The sequence below is a fragment of the Hemitrygon akajei genome, chromosome 14 (assembly GCF_048418815.1).
Source record: "Hemitrygon akajei chromosome 14, sHemAka1.3, whole genome shotgun sequence".
Taxonomy (NCBI): Eukaryota; Metazoa; Chordata; class Chondrichthyes; order Myliobatiformes; family Dasyatidae; genus Hemitrygon; species Hemitrygon akajei.
This window is the reverse complement of record NC_133137.1, coordinates 82,435,712-82,456,613: the sequence shown is the minus strand read 5'-3', so window position 1 is coordinate 82,456,613 and position 20,902 is coordinate 82,435,712. Positions and strand designations below refer to the sequence as shown.

The following is a 20,902-nucleotide window of genomic DNA, read 5'->3' as shown; positions in this document are numbered from 1 at the left end:
GAGCCAATAGACTAGTCCTGGACTTATTTCCACTGGGCATGATTAACTTATTATTATTTAATTATTTATGGTTTTATATTGCTATATTTCTTCACTATTCTTGGTTGGTGCGGCTGTAACAAAACCCAATTTCCCTCGGGATCAATAAAGTATGTCTGTCTGTCTGTCAGTACAGGCTCTCTGGCCCACTTTGATTTGTTGAGCATTTAACCTACTTTAAGATCGATCTAACCTTTCCCTACCACATAGCCTTCTATTCAAGCTGTTATACTTATTATACTAGTCACTTCTGCCTGCACGTAGTCCATATCACTCCATTCTCTGTGCTTTCATGTGCCTACCTAACAGCCTCTTAAATGCCTCTGTCATATCTGATCAAAGAGTTTCTGCAACATCCCTCTGCCACCAACCCTGGCAGGGTGTTCCATGCACTCACCACTGTCTATGTAAAAAACCTTCCTCTGACCACCCCCAACCCCACATTTACCTACAATCATCTTAAAATTATGCTCCCTTGTATTAGCCATTTCCACCCTGGGAAATGTCTCTGGCTATCTATATGATCCATGCCTCTTATCATCTTGTACACCTCTATCAAGTCATCTCTCATCCCCCTCTGCAGGGAGAAAAGCCCTAGTTCTCTTAACCCTTCCTCATACACGAATGATTCTGGGAATGAAAGGCTTAATGTATGAGGAGCATTTGATGGCTCTGGTCTGGAGTTCAGAAGGGGCATCTCATACTGCAAGGCTCAGACACAGTAGAAATTGAGAGGATGTTTCCTATAGTGGGGGAGTCTAAGACCAGAGGGCACAGCTTCAGAATAGACGGATGTCCAGTTAGAACAGAGATCTGGAGGAATTTTTTTAGCTGGGGGCGGGGAGGTTGAATCTGTGGAATTCATTGCCACAGACAGCTGTGGAGAATGTCACTGGGTATATTTAAAACAGAGGTTGATTGGTTCTTGATTTGTTAGGGTGTCAAAGTTTATTGGGAGAATGTAGAAGAATGGGGTTGAACGGGATAATAAATCAGCCTTGATGGTATGTTGGAGCATACTCGATGGGCTGAAATGGCATATTTCTGCACCTATGTCTTATGGTCATATAATGGTCTTATTCTGTCTAATCCAAACAGTATCTTGTTAAATCGCCTCTGCATTCTTCCTAAAGCTTCCACATTCTTCATATAATGAGGCAATAAGAATTGAACACAATGTTTGAAGTGTAGTCAAACCAGAGTTTATAGAGCTGCAACACTACCTCGTGACTCTTGAACTCAATCCCTCCAACTAATGAAGGCAAACACCCCATAGCTTTCTTAACCACTCTATCAACTCGTGCGGCAACTTTGGGAGAACCTATTCACGTGGGCCTCACGATTCCTCTGTTCCTCCACTCTGCTGAGAATCAGGACATTAACCATGTACTCTGTCTTCAAGTTCAACTTTCCCATGTATATCACTTCACACTCTTCCAGATTGAACATCCACCATTTCTCAGCCCAGCTCTGCATCCTATCAATGACCCTTCTTAACCTATGAAAACCTTCTACACTATCCACAACACTGCCAACCTTATTGGAAACTATGAAGGTCCCCCACAGCCTCCTACACTCCAGGCAAAAAAAAATCCTCGCCTATCCAGTCTTTTCCCATAACTGAAGTTCTCCAATCTGGGAAACATCCTGGTGAATCTCTTCTGCACACCCACATCTTTCCTACAGTGTGGTGACCAGACTGCACACAATACCTCTAGTGGGTCTAACCAGCATTCACAAATGTTGCAATTTAACTCTCTAAATGGGATCAGGAAAGGCCATTCACACATCATATCTATGCAGCCTTCTTCAACCAGTTCCCAGTTCCTCCCATTGCTCCAGCCTTTGCCCATAGACCACTGGTTTTTTTCACTCTCTGCTGCTCATCTCCTTTTAACACTGATCCCTCCCCTCTCACAGACTGTGCTCTCTAAACTGCAGTAGCTGGCTGCACTCAATCATTTGTTTTCGCATCATCTCTGGTTGTTTGGCAATTACCTTCTGCTTTTAGTGTCTGACCTGTTTGCCAATGAGAAACACTCTGCTAAATCTTCCCTAAATCTTCTATATGTTCAGGATTTTCTCAAACAAACCAGATGACACTGAACAGGAATTATTCAGCTTTCTGTGTTTGCTCCATTCAATCAGATCATGGCTGGTCTGTCATCTCAGCATCACCCTATCCTTGGTCTGTCCATTATATCACACTAACCAATGTCCTTAATCTCGAAAGATTCTTCCATGTTCAGCTTGTCATAGATCAAGCCTCCACAGACTCAGGGGCAGGGAATTCTGAAAGTCATTGCCTGTAGCTCTTCCATTTCACACACAACTGCCCTTAAACCCCTCCTCTCGCTGCCACACTAGGGATAGGGCTCCTCTTGTCCTCACCTACTACCCCACCAGCCTCCGTGCCCAGCACATAATTCTCTGTAACTTCTGCCATCTCCAATGGGATCCCACCACCAAGCACATCATTTCCTCCCCCCTACTTACTGCTTTCCACAGGGATCGCTCCCTATGCGACTCCCTTGTCCATTCATCCTGTCCCACTGTACTCCTTCCTGGCACTAATCCTTGCAAGCAAACAGGTGCCACACCTGTCTCTACACCTCCTCCCTCACTACCATTCAGGGCCCCAGATGGTCCTTCCAGGTGAGGTGACACTTCAACTGTGAGTCTGTTCGGGCTCATTTACAGCATTCGATGTTCCCGGTGTGGCCGCCTGTATATCGGTGAGACCCGACGTAGATTGGGAGACCGCTTCGCCGAGCACCTGTGCTCTGTCCGCCCGAAAAAGCGGGATCTCCTGATAGCCACCCATTTCAATTTTACTTCCCATTCCCATTCTGACCTGCCAGTCCACGGCCTCCTCTACTGTCGTGATGAGGCCACACTCAGCTTGCAGGAGCAAAACTTCTTGTTTCATCTCGGTAGCCTTCTGTCCTCTCCTGTCAGATTCCCCTTTCTCCAGGTTTTTATCTCTTTCACCAATCACTTCCCTGCTCTTTACTTCACCCCTCCCCCTCTCCATGCACTTCTTCCTCCCCTGCCCCCACCTTCTTGCTGTGACCTTTCCTATTCCTTTCCAGTGCTGCTGAAGGGTCTTAGCCTGAAACTTTGACTGTTCACTCTTTTCCATAGATGCCGCCTGGCCTGCGAGTTCCTCCAGCATTTTGTGTGTGTTGCAGAGGAATGTGAACCCTGCCTTCACTCTGTCAGGTCATGAAGCTATGGGGGAATACAGCGATGAAAAGGCCCTTCGGCCCATTGATTCATTGCTGACCATTAGATGTCCATCCTTAACCTAACTCTATCTTGTTTTATTCTCCTGAAGTTCCCAAAAAAATTCCTGCCAATCACCTACACTCGAGAGGGAATTACAGTGGTCAGTTGTGCTCCTAATCCACATGTCTTTGAGGCCCTGCAACTGCCTGTACATTTTAATGAGATGTAGATGACAATGAGGGAGGTGTCCTTGGTGCATGTGTGTTTGCTGTGAGTGAGACAATGAGTTTGTTAATGGCAGCCCCTTCCCCATCAGGGCAGCTCATGTGATCACATGCGGAATCTCAAAAGGAAACCCTCCCGGTCATGTGAACACAGATGTGGACTCACATTCAGGTCAGGACCTGCACTGGATAGTGGTGGAGCTGTGTTGGATGGTGATGGAGATGCACTTGTTAGTGATGGAGCTACAGTAGATGGAGATGGAACTGCATTTGATAGTGACAGAGCTGTACTAGATAGTGATGGAGCTGCACTTATTAGTGATGGAGCTGCACTTGTTAGTGATGGAGCTGTACTGGATGGTGATGGAGCTATAGTTGTTAATGATAGAGTTGCACTGGATAGTGTTGGAGCCATACTGGATAATGATGGAGCTGTACTTGTTAGTGATGGAGTTGTACTTATTAGTGATGAAGCTGCACTTCTTAGATCTGGAGCTGCACTTGTTAGATCTGGAGCTGCACTTATTAGTGATGGAGCTGTACTGGATAGTGATGGAACCATTCTGGATAATGATGGAGTTGCACTTATTAGTGATGGAGCTGTAATTGAGAGTGATGGAACTGCAGTAGTTAGTGACAGAGCTGCACTGGATAGTGCTGGAGCTATACTGGATAATGATGGAGCTATACTTGTTAGTGATGGAGTTGTACTTGTTAGTGATGGAGCTGTACTTGTTAGTGATGGAGTTGTACTTGTTAGTGATGGAGCTGTAATGGAGAGTGATGGAGCTGCAGTAGTTAGTGACAGAGCTGTACTGGATAGTGATGGAGCTGTACTTGTTAGAAATGGAGCTGCACTTATTAGTGATGGAGTTCCACTTGTTAGTGATGGAGCTGTACTGGAAAGTGATGTAGCTATACTGGATAGTGATGGAGCTGTACTGGAAAGTGATGTAGCTGTACTGGATAGTGATGGAGCTGTACTGGATGGTGATGGAGCTGTAACTGTATGTTTTTCTGTTATCATGATTATATGTTCTATATGTGCTGTGTGTTATTTGTGACTATGGTTCTGTGTTTTGCACCTTGGCCCCAGAGGAAAACTGTTTCGTTTAGCTGTATTCATGTGCATGCTGAATGGCAATTAAATTGGAATTTGAACATGAACTTGTGCTGTAGTGTTCTATGTTTTAGGGGAATATTCAGGAAAATCATGCATGCAATTACTTCAGAACTTCCAGTTAGCTGCCCATTCGTGTGTACCCTTACCCTAACCCAAGTCTCGATGAGTCTGATGTGAAGTAGGTACTTTGTCTCATTGCTATTCCATGGCCAAATACAAGTGTATTCCAAAAACAATTATCACAAGTGCTTTAATTTGTTAGCTTTCACAAAGAAAGAGATGTATCCAATAAATAAATACTGAGCTTGGACTTCAGAAGTGGAGCCATAATTAATTAGAACACCCTGACGCTGGGCGAAATGACTAACCAATTTAAGTGGAACAGTTATAAACTGTTTCTCTTCACACCCCACCCCCTTCAGCAGACGTGGATGAAGTCAGAAAGACAGCATTGATCATTTGAACAACTTGCACGGTGACAAACTATAAACAGTCCACTTCCTTCCTGTTTTATGGAGGTGTCCAGAGACCCAACGCTTAAATATTTCTTGGTACAGACAGGAGTCATGGGCTTGGGTCCATAATGCACAGAATCAGATATTAGTTCCATTGCAAATTCCCCCGAGATACAGGGCTGTTCTCCACCTTACTCCAGGAAATGAATCGAGGCAGGGGTTCGAAGGGTTGGGGGTGGTGGGGGGAAGGGGGGAGGAACAGTGACCATCATTCTTTAAGTTAGTAATGGAAAGGGTAAATTTGAAAAGGTCAGCATAGCATTGTGGGATGAAGGGACTTACTGTGCTGGACATATAACATTTTATGTCTGTGTATCTCAGGTTAAGGTACTAAACAGGGGGGAAGGCGGTTATCAGTCGTGTGAGTGAGGGCTTGATGTAAGTAGACTGGGAACCAATGCTTGAGGATGAAATGATAGCTTAACCATCATTTAAAATGTTAGCAACACACACACAAAATGCTGGTAGAATGCACCTATAGGGAGAAGCGTTGTCGACGTTTTGGGCCGAGACCATTCATCAGGACTAAAATGTTAACTAACAGTCCTTAGCAAAGGGAGTCCATAAAGGTTCAGGGCCAGCAGGTTCCAGTGAGAGTGAAGGGCCAAGATGGCAAGGGGATGAAACCCCAGATAAAGGGTTCTGAAGGAGGTATTTCGTAGTAGCAGCTACTGGAATAGAGTCAATCTCTTCAGATGCCCAAGGAAGAGGCATCAGGTAGAGGAGAGAACTTAAAGGTACTAGGAGGGCAAAAAGGAGCATGAAACATGCTTGGCAGGCTGGATGAAGGGGAACCCAAGGACAATGTAAGTCTATCAGCAGCAAGAGGGGAAGCAGGGAGTGAATGTGTCCCCTTCGGGACCAGAAGGGTAATCAATGTGTAAAGCTAGGCAATATGGGTGGTGGAGTTCGAAATGAACTGTACTCGCCAAGGAGGAGAGAAGTTCAGGGAGGGGTACGTGGATAATGTGGTATTAAGGAGGATGTGTTTGCTGTCATGAAGGAGAATGGGGGTGTGGAGTTGGAGGGGTGGCGTTAGCTGATTTTCTTCCTCCGTATAGGTATACAAAATGATGGGGAGTATGCATAGGATATGCATAGGTATTCAACCTATTGAGTCCCAATGCCATGTGTCTCAAATACCCTCCGATAACCAAGTCCAGCTCCTACCCTCCATATGTGGCTTGGCTATTGAAAGGAGAAGGGGCAAAGGCGCATTACCGGTGCCTTAAAACCGGTCACTTCAGGCAGATGGGGCTTGTCAGCTATGGTTGACAGCTCATCTAGGAGAAGGAAAACCGATCTTGACCCTCCACTGCCTTGTGGCTGTATCTATGCATGGGGAAGGCTTTGTACCCTTCACCTGCTTTATCAATCAAGAACCTATCAATTTCTGCATTAAGTACACTCAGTGATCTGGCCTCCACAGCCCTCTGTGGCAATGAATTCCATAGATTCACCACCCTCTGGCTAAAGAGATTCTTCCTCATCTCTGTTCTAAACGATGTCCTTTTATTAAGAGGCAATGTCCTTGAATTCCGGTAAAGCTCCCCAACTCTTTCTGTGCCGCATTAATGACTGCATTGGTGTTGCTTCATGCACCCATGCTGAGCTCGTCAATTTCATCAACTTTGCCTCCAACTTCCACCCTGCCTCCAAATTTACTTGGTCCATTTCTGACATCTCTCTCGATCTCTCAACTCCATCTTCTGGAGACAAACTGTACACCAATATATTTTATAAGCCTACCGATTCCCATGGCTATCTTGACCATACCTCTCCCCTCTCTGTTTCCTGTAAAAATGCTATTCCTTTTTCTGAGTTACTTCATCTAAAATAGAGGGCTATGGGGAACCTTAGGTAATTTCTAAGTAAGTACATGTTCAGCACAGCACTATAGGCCGAAGGGCCTGTATTGTGCTCCAGGTTTTCTATGTTTCTATCTCTGCTGCATCTGTTTCTAGGATGTGGCTTTCCTTTCCGGGACATTCAGTGGTGCCCTTCTTCAAAGAACATGGTTTTCCTTCCTCCATGCTGCCCTAACCCGTGTCTCCTCCACTTCCTGGACACTGGCCCTCACCCCACCTTCCCACTGTTCCTTTTGTCCTCACCTACCATTGAATACATCATTCTCCACAACTACCGCCATCATACCCACCAACACATCTTTACCTCCCTCCCTCTCTCAACTTTCCATTGGGGTTGCTCCCTCGATGACCCCCCCCCTGTTTATTCGTCCCTTCCCACTAATCTCCCTCCTGGCACTTCTCCCTGCAAGTGGAAGAAGTGCTACACCTGCCCATTCACCTCCTCCCTCTCCTCTATTCAGCAACCCAAACAGTCCTTCCAGGTGAGGCAACACTTCGCCTGCAAATCTTTTGGGATTGTCTGCTGTATCCGGTGCTCCTACTGTGGCCTCCTCTACATTGGTGAGACCCAACGCAGATCAGGGGACCTCTTTATTGACCAGCTTCACTCCGAAAAAAATCAGAATCAAGTTTAATATCACTGGCACGTGTCATGAAATCTGATGTTTTGCGGCAGCAGTACATTGCAATGCATAAGTTTAAGAAACTATAAGTTACAATAAGAAGTATATACTGTATAAAAAATAAGTTAAATAATTAGTGCAAAAAGAAGGCAAAAATAATGGTGTTCATTGTCCTTTCAGAAATCTGATGGTGGAGGGGAAGAAACTGTCCCTGAAACTTTGAATCTGTATCTTCAGGCTCCTGCACATCTTCTTTGATGGTGGCAAGGACAAGAGGGCATGTCCTAGGTGACAGAGGTCCTTGATGATGGATGCCACCTTTTCAGGTATTGCCTTTAGAAGGTGTCCTCAATGCTGTTGAGGCCAGTACCCATGATGGAGATGGCTGAGTTTACATCTTTCTGTATCTGTCTGCAAAAAGGCGGGATTTCCCACTGGCCAGCCATTTTAATTCCAATCCCCATTCCGACGTCTCTTCTGCCATGATGAGGCCATGCTCAGGTTGGAGGAGCAACATCTCATATTCCACCTTGGTAGCCTTCAACCTGATGGTATGAACATCGATACCTCCTTCTGGTAATTTAATCCCCCTCTTCCTTCCCTCTTCTTCAATTCACCACTCTGGCCTTCCCCTCACCTGCCATTATCTTCCCCTGGTGCCTCTTCTCCTTCTCTTTTTCCCATGGTCCACCCTCCTCTCTTATCAGATTATGTCTTCTCCAGCACTTTACCGTTTCTGCCTATCTCCTCCCGGTTTTACTTCATACCCCGCTCCCACAATCTGGCTTCACTTATCAACTTCTCGATTGAACTACCTCCCGTCCCCGCACCATCTTATTCTGATTTTTCCCCTCCCCTTTCCTTTCCGGTCCTGATGAAGGGTCTTGGCCCAAAACATCAACTGTTTTGTTTACTCATTTCCATGGTTGTTGCCTGATCTGCTGAGTTCCTCTGTCATTTTGTGTGCGTTGCAAGGGAAACATCTTCTCCACTTCTGATCTACCCTGGTCTTTCAGTACGCGCTAGGTTCAATGAGATTCCAACCTCATACTTTGAACTCCATTGAGTACAGGGCCAGAACAATCAAAAGTGCTTCATACAATAAACAAGTTCATAGTTAATATTTTAGAATATTAAGATTCATGGGATCCAAGGTAAGATGGCCAATCAATGTCAGGACTGCGTAAAAAGATTTACCTTTTAATCAGGATGACGATTGAAATTTTAAAGGCAGAGTTTTGCTGAGTTGAAGAACAACCAATTAACAAGAGGCAGAATGTAAAAAGAGCTACCTTTCATTTAGGTCTGCATTCAAGATTTAACAAGCAGAGGTTTGCGGCAGTTTTCTCTGAGTTGGACAGCCAGCGACAGAGCTCTGTCAAGAGAGCAACCTTTACATCAGGAAGGCGATCGAGATTTAGAAAGTAGTTTCCCTGCAGCTTCTCTGAGTTGAGGAGTGACCAATTGGCAAGAGGGATTCAGTAGAAAGAGCCAATAAAAATAACTCAAGTGCAAGCAGAGTGGCCATCCTTTGAGTGTGCCAGTTTTTAGAATGGTTTTGGCTCATCAGGCTTGGGTGAGATTAAGTATCTTGTAAGCTACTCTCTCTCTCTGTTCTTATTTTCCATTCCTCATCTGTTAGGGTACAGTAGTTTAGTGAGAATGGCTCCAGGGGCAGTGTTTTGCACTCTGTGTAGGATGTGGGAAGTCTGGGAGACCTCCAGTCTCTCCTGAGAGAATGTATTGAGGAACTGGAGCTGCAGGTCGATGATCTCGGCTCATACAGGAGAATGAGGAGGTGATAGACAGGAGCTACAAGGAGGTAGTTACCCTTAGATTACAGGAGACAGGACACTGGGTGACTGTCAGGAGAAGGAGGGGAAACGTACAGCCAGTGCAGAGTACACCCGTGGCTGTTCCCCTCAATAAAAGTATATAACTTTAGATACCGTTGAGGGGGATGACTGACCAGTGGGAGCCACAGTGACCAGATCTCTGGTACTGAGTCTGGTGCTGTGGCTCAGAAGGGCAGAGAGGTGAAGAAGAGTGTAGTGTTGATAGGGGATTCCATAGTCAGAGGAACAGAGATGAGGTTCTGTGGGTGCAAGAGAGACACCCGGATGGCCATCACTTCCCTCTGATGCTTCTCCTCTTTCCCTTTCTTCCATGGTCTTCTGCCTCCTCCTATCAGATTCCCCCTTCTCCATTCCTTTATCTCTTTCACCAGTCAGTTTCCCAGCTCTTTACTTCACCCCCCCCCCCACAGTTTCACCTGTCAGCTACTATCTTGAACTTCTTCCTCCCCTCCCCCTGTTTTCTTGCTCTGACTTCTCATCTTTCTTTCCAGTCCTGATGAAGGGCCTCGGCCTGAAATGTTGACTGTTTACTCTTTTCCACTGATGTTTCCTGGCCTGCTCAGTTCCTCCAGCATTTTGTGTGTGTTACCTGGATGGTAAGTTGCCTCCCTGGTGTCAGGATCAGGGATGCCAGCGTGGTGATCGTGACATATTAACCCCTCGAGGCATCAGTCAGAGAAAGCAAAGGAAAGAAAGCTCAAGGTTAAGTTCTTTTATTTCTTCCCTTCTTTACCTCTGCTCAGTTGGGACAGTAGAGGTGCCAGACAGGATAGTGGAATGCTCCTCTTGCAGGATGAGGGAAGGCAGGGAGACCTCCAGTGTCCCTGATGACTACAACTGTGAGAAGTGCATCCAGCTGCAGCTTCTGACAAACCACGTTAAGGAGTTGGAGCTGGAGATGAACAAATTTCCGATCATTCGGGAGGCTGAGGGGGTGATAGATAGAATATATAGAGAGGTAGTTACACCCAAGGTGCAGGACACAGCAAACTGGGTGACAGTCAGGAAGGGGAAAGGGGTTAAGGAGCCAGTGCAGAGTACCCCTGTGCCCATCCCCCTCAACAACAGGTATATCACTTAGGATTCTGTTGGGAGTGGGTTGACCTAACAGAGGAAAGTCACAGTGTTCGGATCTCTGGCACTGAGTCTGGCTCTCTGACTCAGAAGGGAAGGGGGGTGGGGGGAAGAAGAGGCACGCTTCAGTGACAGGGAATTTGTTAGTTAGGGGAACAGACTGGAGGATCTGAGGGCAAGAATAAGATTCCCAGATGGTATGTTGCCTCCTGGGTACCAGGGTCTGGGATATCTCAGATCGAGTCCTCAGCATTCTTAAGTGGGAAGGTGAACAGCCTGAGGTGGTTGTGGTTCATATGGACACCAGTGACAAGGATAAGATGAGTGACAAGATTCTGCATAAGGTTTTCAGGGAGTTCAGTGCTAAGTTAAAGGGCAGGACCTTTAGGGTTGTGATCTCGGGATTGCTACCCATGCCACGTGCTAGTGAGGCCAGAACTAGGAAGATTATACAGTTTAATATGTGGTTAAGAAGTTGGTGTAGGAGGGAGTGCATAGGATTTTTGGATCATAGGACTCTCTTCCAGGGAAGGTGGGTCCTTTACAGAAGGGATTGTTTGCACCTGAACTGGTGGGGGACTAATATCTTATTGGGAAGGTTTGTTAATGCTGTACGGTGTGGTTTAAACTAGAGTTGCAGGGGGTGGGAACCAGAGTGCCAGAATAGTTAGTGGAGAGATTGTGGAGGCAGATTTTGGTATGATCTCAGACAAAGTCAGGAATCAAAAAAATGAGCATGGTGTGACCAGTGTCCTGAGCTGCGTATATTACAATGCAAGAAGTATCATAGGAAAGGCGGATGGTTGTGCTGAAGATGAGGAAGCTGTTTTACAAACAGAGGCAATATGTAGTGAGAAAAGGCTGTTGACAGGGCAAAATTGCATTCAGCGGGATGAATTGCAATGAAAAAGGTGGACAAAATTGAAAAAGGGTGAATTCAGTACTGAAGGGGTTGTATCTGAATGTGCGCACTATATGGAATAAGGTAGCACACTGGCAGGTACGATATTGTAGGCATCACTGAATCATGGCTGAAAGAAGGTTGTAGCTGGGAGCTTAATGTTCAAGGATATACATTGTATTGAAAGAACAGGCAGGAAGGCAGAGGGGGCAGCGTTGCTCTGATGGTAAAAAAATGAAATGAGATCATTAGAAAGGGGTGACATGTGGTCAGAAGGTGTTAAATCATTGTGAATAGAGCTAAGGAACTGAAAGGCTAATAAGACCCTGATAGGAATTGTACACAGATCCCCAAACACTAGTATGGATGTGGTCTACAAATTACAACAGGAGATAGAAAATGCATGCCAAAAGGGCAATGTTACACTAGTCATGGGGGATTTCAGTATGCAGATTGACTGGGAAAATCAGGTTGAGCTGGATTCCAGGAGGAGGAGCTTCCAGATTGGTTAAGAGATGGCTATTTACAGCAGATCTTGGTTGAGTCCACTAGATGATCAACTATTCTGGATTGGGTATTGTGCAATGAATCAGAATTGATTAGAGAGCTTAAGGTAAAATAACCCTAAAATTTGAGAAGGATAAGCTAAAGTCAGATGTATCAGTATTACAGTGGATTAAAAGAAATTACAGAGGCATTAGAGAAGAGTTGGCCAGAACTGATTGGAAAAGAACACCAGAGCAGCGATGGCTGGAATTTCTGGAAGCAATTCGGAAGGCACAGGATATGTACATCCCAAAGAGGAAGAGTAATTCTAAAGGCAACATGACACAACCTTGGCCGCCAAGGGAAGTCAAAGCAAAATAAAAGCAACAGCGAGGGTATATGATAGATGATTGGGATGATTTTGCAAATCCAATAGAAGGTAAGTAAAAGGTCCTTAAGAAGAATAAGATGGAATACGAAAGTAAGCTATCCAGTAATATTAAACAGGGTACCAAAAGTTTCTTCAGATGCATAAAGTGTGAAAGAGAGGTGAGAGTGGATATCAGGCCACTGGAAAATGATGCTGGAGAGGTGGTAATGGGGAACAAGGAAATGGTGGATGAACTGAATAAGTATTTTGTGTCAGTCTTCGCTGTGGAAGACACTAGCAGTATGATGGAAGTTCTAGATGTCAGGGGTCATGAAGTGTGTGAAGTTACCATAACTAGGGAGAAGGTTCTTAGGAACCTGAAAGAGCTGAAGGTAGATAAGTCTCTTGGGCCAGATGGTGTACACCCAGGGTTCTGAAAGAGATGGCTGAAATGATCATGGAGGCGTTATCTTTCAAGAATCACTAGATTCTGAAATGGTTCTGGAAGAAAGGAAAAACGCAAGTGTCATTCTACTTTTCTAGAATGGAGAATGGTTGAAGATAGGAAACTATCTGTTAGATAGTTAGACTGTTAGACTGTTGGAGTCGATTTTTAAAGATAAGGTTTCAGGGTATTTGGAGGCACATGATGATATAGACCATAGTCAGTGTGGTTTCCTCAAGGGAAAATCTTGCCTGACAAGTCTGTTTGAATTCTTTGAAGAAATAACAAGCATGGTAGACAAAGGAGAATCGGTTGATGTTGTTTACTTGGATTTTCAGAAGGCCTTTGACAAGGTGCCACATCTGAGGCTGCTTAACAAGCTACAAACCCATGGTATCACAGAAAAGATTCTAACATGGATGAAGGAGTGGCTGATTGGCAGGAGGCAATGAATGGGAGTAAAGGGAGCCTTTTCTGATTGACTACCGGTGACTAGTGGTGTTCCACAGGAGTCCGTGTTGACTGATTCTTTTTATGTCATATGTCAATGATTTAGATAAGGGAATTGATGTTTTTGTTGCAAAGTTTGCTGATGATACAAAGATAGGTAAAGGGACAGATAGTTTTGAGGAAGCAGAGAGGCTACAGAAGGACTTAGACAGATTAGGAGAATGGGCAGAGAAGTGGCAGATGGAATACAGTGTCGGGAAGTGTAAGGTCATGCACTTTGGTAAAAGATATGAAAGAGTTGACTATTTTCTAAATGGAGAAAAAAAAACAAAAATCTGAGGCAGGATTTCCTAAAGGTTCATTTGTAGGTTGAGTCAGTGGTGCATAATGCAAATGTGATGTTTTCATTCATTTCAAGAGGACTAGAATAGACTAGACAGTAAGGATGTAATATTGAGACTTTATAAAACACCAGTGAGGCCTCACTTGGAGTATTGAGAGCAGTTTTGGGCACCTTATCTTAGAAAGCATGTGGCGAAACTGGAGAAGGTTCAAAGGAGGATCACAGAAATAATTCCAGGATTGAACAGCTTGTCGTAAGAAGAGCGTTTGATGGCTCTGGGCTTTTATTCACTAGAATTCAGAAGAATGACGGGGCGACCTAATTGACACCTATCGAATGGTGAAAAGCCTTGATAGAGTGGATGTGGAGAGGATGTTTCCTAAGGTGGGGAGAGGTTAAGTCTAGAGGACACAGCCTCAGAATAGAGGGCATGCTTTTAGAAAGGAGGTAAGGAGGATTTTATTTAGCCAGAGAAAGTGGAGAACCAATGGAATTCATTGCCACAGGCAGCTGTTGAGGCCAGGTCATCTATGTATATTTTCAGCAGAGGTTGATAAATTCTTGGTCAGGGTGTGAGATTGCAGAACAGACTCAATGGGCCAAATGGGCTAATTCTGCTCCTGTGTCTTGTGGTTGTAATGCCCTGGTTCATATTTTTTACTGCTATGCTGTATGTATTTCATTTTGTGCAGCTCTGTAAGACTCCTTGTTCTGCTTTCAGCCTGTCTGGGTTATTGTTGAAGATAAGGGATGATGTGGAATGTGTGCCATTCAATTAGTGGGAGATGTTTCTTGGTGAGAGACAATGAGGTTGGTCTTGGGCTTTTGTTCGAGAGGAGATGAAGACAGAAGACGCTGGGGAGATGCTAGGTCACAGCATATGATCCGGTGGGAGACCCGTTTGTTCGAGATGGATTGCAAATGATGTTCGGAAGGTGGTATGTACTTTCACGTTGACTGAGGACCCAGAGCATGAGTGACAGAGAAGTTCAAGATGAGCTCCAATTTGTGCATATTTGACAGTTTAATTAGAATGGGCCCTTTTCTTTTTGTTATTCTTTACTAACCCTTCAGTTAAGATTCATAAATATAATTCCTTTAATCGTATGCAGAGTACTGTCTGTTATTTTGTGGCATTAATTTGTAACAGGGTAGCAAATGACACAGCAACCACACAGACTGAGGTTTGGGGTGGGATCCAGTGCTCCTCAATCTCTAAAGTGTGGCGGGGCCGGAGGTTGTCTTCCCTAGACCTATGCAGCCAAGGAAACCAGGGTGTTTCATGGTCTTATGGCTAATCGGTTTAGTGATAGGAAGCAGAGGGTAGAGGTGGAAGTCGGTGACCACCAGTCTACCATGGGAATCAGTGCTGTGACCTGACCGTTACAACAGACTGTGACAGAGTAGTGGAAAAGGTATGTGGTGTGTTTGCCCTGATGGGTTGTGGCTTGGAAATAAGAGTTGGGAGTTGGGACAAAACATCAGTTGGATCATATGGAGCCTGTGGATGATCTGGAGAGACTAGACTCACTTTCAAAGACTCTGCAACTCATGTTCTCAAAATTTATTGCTTATTTATTGATTATTATTATTATTACATTGGTTTTTTATTCATATATTTAGACAAATTGTTGTATTTTGCACATTGCTCATTTGTCCATTTTCATTGTCTGCAGTTTCTTATTAATTCTATTCTGTTTCTTTGTATTTACTGTGGATGCCTGCCGGAAAATGAATCTCTGGGTAGTTTACGGCAACATATGCATTCCTTGATAGTAAATTTACTTTGAGTGCAGAGGAGAATCACCAGGATGCCGACTACATTGGAGTGCATTAGTTATGGGGAGAGATTGGATGGGCTGGGATTAATTTCCCTGGAGTGAAGGGGGCTGAGGGCTGAATTCCCAGTGGGGCAGATAGTCAGGATCTCTTTCACGTGGTAGTGGTATCAAAATCGAGAAGACGTGGTTTAAGATGAGACGAAGGAGTTTTAAAGAGAATTTGAGGGAAAAGTTATTTTTACACAGCACATGGTGGTGCACCTGGATGACAGACTCGAGTGGAGCATCAACAGAGGCTGTGTACATAAGGACCAGAATCACCTCTACTTCCTGAGGAGACTGAGGTACTTTGGAGTACACAGGCCTCTCCATCACATGTTCTACCAGTCTGTTGTCAAAAGTACTATCTTCTATGTGGTGGTGTGCTGGGGCAAAGGCATCAACATGGGTGATGCCAACAGGCTCAATAGACTGATTAGAAAGGCTGTATCTGTTAGAACAAGGGTCCCTACAGAAAATACTGGCAATTTTAGACAATATTTCTCACTCTCCGCATGCCACCTTGGCTGAACAGAGGAGCACTTTCAGTAACAGACTAAGACAACCACACTGCTCCAAAGAGTGCTATATGAGATCATTCTTATCCTCGGCCATTAGCCTTTATAATGAGCCAACCTATAGCCGGGGAAGTGATGACCCTCTCCTATTCGACTGTTTGAAGTAACTTTCTTTTAATACTTCCATACTGCTTTTCTAATGTTTGTATATTTGTATATCTGTGTACTTGTAATGCTACTGTGACACTGTAATTTCCTTTGGGATCAATAAAGTATCTATCTATCTATATCTGGAATTTGGTGTCTGAGGAGATGCTAGAACCAGATACAATCACAATATTTGTCATTGAGCTTACTAGGGGATTAGCTATACTGGATTGGGTGTTATGTAATGAACCGGAGGTGGTTAGAGAGTTTAAGGTAAAAGAACCTTTAGGAGACAGTGATCACAATACGATTGAGCTCAACTTGAAATCTGATGGGGAGAAAGTGAAGTCTGATGTAACAGTATTTCAGTGGAGTAAAAGAAATTACAGTGGTATGAGAGAGGAGCTAGCCAAAGTAAATTGGAAGGAGCTACTGGCAGGGATGACAGTGGAGCAGCAATGGTGTGAGTTTCTCGGAAAAATGAGGAAGGTGCAGGGTAGATGTATTCCAAAAACAAAGAAATATTCAAATGGCAAAATAGTACAACTGTGGCTGACAAGGGAAATCAAAGCTAATGTAATCGTAGTTTCAGGGAGACAGTCATCCCTAAAAGTCAGGAGACAGGTAACTGGGTGACTGTCAGGAGAGGGAAGGGGAACAGACAGAAAGAACAGAGCACCCCTGTGCCGTTCCCATCAACAATAAGTGTACTGTTTTGGATACTGTTGGTGGGGACGACCTACCAGGGACAAGCTGTAGTGGTCGCATCTCGGGCACTGAGACTGGACCCTCAGCTCAGAAAGGAAGGGGGGAAAAGAGAAGAGCAGTAGTGATAGGCGATTCGATATTTAGGGGGACAGATAAGAGGTTATGTGAGAGAAATTGAGAATCCCAGATGGTCTGTTGCCTCCCTGGTGCCAGGGTCTGTGATATCTTGGATCGAGTACTCAGTGTTCTCAGGAGAGAGGGTGAGCAGCCAGATGTCGTGGTCCATGTGGGGACCAGTGACATAGACAGGAGTAGGGATAGGGTCCTGAAGAAGGAATATAGGGAATTAAGAAAGAAGTTAAAAAGCAGGACCTCAAGGGTGGTAATCTTGGGATTGCTGCCTGTGCCACGAGACAGAGAGGGTAGGAACAGGAAGTTATGGCAGATGAATGCGTGGCTGAAGAGTTGGTGCAGGGGGCAGGGGTTCAGATTTCTGGATCATTCGGATCTCTCCTGGGGAAGGTCTGGCCTGTACAAAAAGGACGGGCTGCACCTGAACTGGAAAGGAACAAATATCCTGGTGGGCAGGTTTGCTAGAGCTGTTAAGGAGGGTTTAAGCTAGTTTGGCAGGGGGGTGGGAATCAGACTTCGAGTGCAGAGATTAGCGTAGAAGGACAAGGTCATGATGCTATGTGTTCTGAGTTGGTGAGGAAGGACAAGCAGGGGACAAAACATAAATGTAGCCAGTTAGAGGGGTTGAAATGTGTCAATTTCAATGCTAGGTGTATTAGGAATAAAGGGGATGAACTTAGAACATGGATCAGTACGTGAAACTACGATGTTGTGGCCATTATTGAAACTTGGCTGGAACAAGGGCAGGATTGGCTGATGTAGGTACTGGGATTTAGGTGTTTTAAAAGGAATAGGATGGGAGGTAGAAAAGGGGGGGGAAGTAGCAATACTGGTCAAGGATAGTATCACAGCTACAGAAAGGGAGGACGCTGCAGAGGGAGTGTCCACGGAGTCAGTCTGGGTGGAAGTCAGAAATAGGAAGGGATCAAGCACTGTGCTGGGAGTAGTCTATAGGCCCCCAAAAAGCCCTCGGGACACCGAGGAGCAGATAAGCCGGCAGATTTTAGAATGGTGCAGGAAATACAGGGTTGTAGTTATGGGTGATTTCAACTTCCCTCATATTGACTGGCACCTCCTGACTGCAAGATGAGGCTGAATTTGTTAGGTGTGTTCAAGAAGGATTCCTGACATGGTATGTGGACCGGCTGATGAGAGGAGAGGCCATACTGGATCTAGTTCTGGCTAATGAACCTGGTCAGGTGGCAGACCTCTTAGTGGGGGAGCATTTTGGTGAGAGTGACCACAACTCCCTTAGCTTCAGCATAGCTATGGAAAAGGATAAAAACAGACAAAATGGGAACATGCTTAACTGGGGAAGGGCTAACTATGAAGGGATGAGGCAGGAACCAGTGAGAGTAAATTGGAAACAGATGTTCAAAGGGTGAAAGCACAGAAGTAATGTGGAGGAAGTTTAGGGACCACTTGTGCTGGGTTCAGGATAGGTTTGTCCCACTGAGACAAGGAAAAAATGGTAGGAAAAGGGAACCATGGCTGACGAAACACGTGAGGCAACTCTTCAAGAACAAGAAGGAAGCATATGTTAGATATAAGAAGCAGGTAGCAGGAGGGGCTCATGAGAAATATAGGGTAGCCAGGAAGGAGATTAAGAAAGGACTTATGAGAGCTTGAAGGGGACATGAGAAGGCCTTGGCATGAGGATTAAGGAGAATCCCAAAGCATTCTATTGGTATGTGAAGAACAGAAGGATGACAAGAATGAAGGTGGGGCCGCTAAAGGATAAAGAAGGCAGAGGAGGTTGGGGAGGTCCTAAATGAATACTTTGCTTCAGTATTCACAAGTGAAAAGGACCTTGATCAGGGTGAGGTCAAAATAGAACAGGCCTGTGTGCTGGACAATGTGGAGATTAAAGAAGAAGTGTTGGATCTTCTTAAAAACATCAAGATTGATAAGTCCCCAGGGCCGGATGTGATATACCCCAGGTTGCTGCAGGAAGTGAGAGAAGAGATCACTGGAAAAGTAGCTATGATCTTTGAATCCTCTTTGGCTGCAGGGGAGGTGCCAGAGAATTGGAGAATGGCAAATGTAATTCCCTTGTTTAAAAAAGGTAACAGGGAGAATCCCTGGAACTATAGACTGGTGAGTCTTACGTCGGTGGTCTGCAAACTATTGGAAAGGATTCTTAAGGATAGGATCTACGAGCATTTGGAGAAGTACAGTCTACTCAAGGATAGTCAACATGGTTTTGTGAAGGGAAGGTCATGCCTCACGAGCCTAATTGAGTTTTTTGAAGAGGTAACAAAAGAAATTGATGAGGGTAGGGCAGTAGATGTTGTCTACATGGATTTTAGCAAGGCATTTGACAAGATCCCCCACGAGAGACTCATCCAGAAAGTCATGAGGCATGGGATTAGTGGAACCTTGGCTGTTGGGATAAAAAATTGGCTTAAAGGAAGAAAGCAGAGGGTAGTAGTGGAAGGAAAGTATTCTGCCTGAAGGTCGGTGACTAGTGGAGTGCCACAAGGATCTGTCCTGGGACCCCTGCTCTTTGTGATTTTTACAAATGACCTGGATGAAGAAGCGGAAGGATGGGTGAGTAAGTTTGCAAATGACACAAAGATTGGAGGAGCTGTGGATGGAGCTGTAGGTTGTCGAAGGTTACAAGGGGATATAGTTAGGATGCAGAGTTGGGCAGAAAAGTGGCAGATGGAGTTCAATCTGGATAATTGTGAGGTGATGCATTTTGGAAGGACAAACCAGAAGGCTGAGTACAGGGTTAATGGTCGGTTACTTAAGAGTGTGGATGAACAGAGGGACCTTGGGGTTCAAATCCAAACATCCCTCAAGTTCACTGTGCAGGTTGATAGGATAGTTAAGAAGGTCTATGGGATGCTAGGCTTCATTAATAGGGGACTGAGTTCAAGAGTAGAGAGGTCATGTTGCAACTCTACAAATCTCTGGTGAGACCACACTTAGAGTATTGTGTTCAGTTCTGGTCATCACATTATAGGAAGGATGTGGAAGCTATGGAGAGGGTGCAGAGGAGATTTACCAGGATGTTAACTGAATTGGAAAACAAGTCTTATGAGGCAAGGTTAGCAGAGCTAGGACTTTTCTCTTTGGAGCGTAGAAGGATGAGAGGGGACTTGATAGAGGTCTTCGAGATTACGAGAGGCATAGATAGGGTGGATAGCCAGTACCTGTTTCCCAGGGCACGAATAGCAAACACCAGAGGGTATATGTACAAAGTTAAGAGAGGAAAGTTTAGGGAAGACATCAGGGGTAAGTTTTTTACACAGAGGGTTGTGAGTGCCTGGAATGACTTGCCAGGGATGGTGGTGGAGACTAAAACATTAGGGGTATTTAAGAATCTCTTGGACAGACACATGGATGAAAGAAAAATAGAGGGTTACGGGGTAGTGTGGGTTTAGTACTTTTATTTTAAGGAAGATATGGGTCGGCACAGCATCAAGGCCCAAAGGGCCTGTACAGTGCTGTAGTATTCTAGTGTCTAGTAAAAGCAAAAGAAAGGGCATACAACAACACAATAATTAGTGGGAAGACAGAGGATTGGGAAGCTTTTAAAAGCCTACAGAGAGCAACTAAATTAATCATTAGGAGAGAAAAGATGAAATATGAAAGCAAGCTAGCAAACAATATCAAAGTGGATAGTAAAAGTTTTTTCAAGTATTTAAAAAATAAAAGGGAGATGAGAGTGGGTATAGGACTGCTAGAAGATGAGGCCAGAGAAAAAATGACAGGACAAAGAGATGGTAGATGAACTAAATGAGTATTTTGCATCAATCTTCATTGTGGAGGACACTAGCAGTGTGCCAGATGTTGTATTGTGTGAGGGAGGACAAGTGAGTGCAGTTACTATTACAAGGAGAAGGGGCTCAAGACCAAAGACCAAAGGGTACATCAGTCACCCGGTGCCACACATAAGGCTGTTAAGAGCCCATGGTATTACAGGAAAATTACTGGCATGGTTAGATCATTGGCTGATTGGTAGGGGGCAGCAAGTGGGAATAAAAGGATCCTTTTCTGGTTGGCTGACAGTGACTAGTGGTGTCC

The 20,902-nt window shown here is 44.8% G+C and overlaps 1 long non-coding RNA gene across 1 annotated transcript in view; it reads left to right on the top strand.

Moving 5' to 3' along the window:
- LOC140738738 (uncharacterized) overlaps window positions 1-20,902 on the top strand; it is a 64,933-nt gene that overhangs the window by 20,783 nt on the left and 23,248 nt on the right. Inside the window, exon 2 of the long non-coding RNA XR_012101431.1 lies at window positions 7,801-7,946. This is a non-coding gene — a long non-coding RNA (uncharacterized lncRNA). The remainder of the gene's footprint in view (window positions 1-7,800; window positions 7,947-20,902) is intronic.